Below are 536 nucleotides of genomic sequence, written 5' to 3' on the forward strand. Positions count from 1 at the left end.
TCTCTCTCTCTCTCTCTCTCTCTCTCTCTCTCTCTCTCTCTCTTTCTCTCTCTCTCTCTCTCTCTTTCGCCCTCTCTTTTTTTTCCTTAGCCATGACAAGAATTGGCTGCATCCCCAGGTAAAGCTATTGTAGAAACGCTAAAAGAAATGGCCCCATTGGCTCAGAGTGCTCTAGAAATTACCCACAGTCTGTCATTCTGGCCTGTTGATGTCCTTCTTGCTTCAGTCTCATAGATGATTCTAGTGTTCATCAGACCCAATGCTCTGCCCGACAAAACCCCAACCGTTGAGAGGAAGTATTTGTCATCTCAGCACCTGGTTTCAGGAACAAAGTTCTCACCTTGCAGCTCTGCAAGCCATTGCAAAATCACCTTTGCTCAGGGATCTCTGGTGTCTGAGTGCAGTGGGGACTAGCCTAGGAGCTGGCTAGGTAGGCGGTGGTGGGGAGCTCAGGTGAGCAGGACTTCCAGGTTGCCATGGAGATTATCAATCATCTGAGGAAAGCTACTGGGAGGGGTGGGAGGTGGGAAACCCTG

At 49.6% G+C, this 536-nt stretch overlaps 1 long non-coding RNA gene across 1 annotated transcript in view; it reads right to left on the minus strand.

The window, feature by feature from the left end:
- Positions 1-237, minus strand: part of LOC116079590 — a 1,707-nt gene extending 1,470 nt beyond the window's left edge. The window contains exon 1 of the long non-coding RNA XR_004114056.1: positions 187-237. This is a non-coding gene — a long non-coding RNA (uncharacterized LOC116079590). The remainder of the gene's footprint in view (positions 1-186) is intronic.
- Between the last annotated feature and the right edge of the window lie 299 nt (positions 238-536).

Source organism: Mastomys coucha, unplaced genomic scaffold (assembly GCF_008632895.1).
Source record: "Mastomys coucha isolate ucsf_1 unplaced genomic scaffold, UCSF_Mcou_1 pScaffold6, whole genome shotgun sequence".
NCBI lineage: Eukaryota > Metazoa > Chordata > Mammalia > Rodentia > Muridae > Mastomys > Mastomys coucha.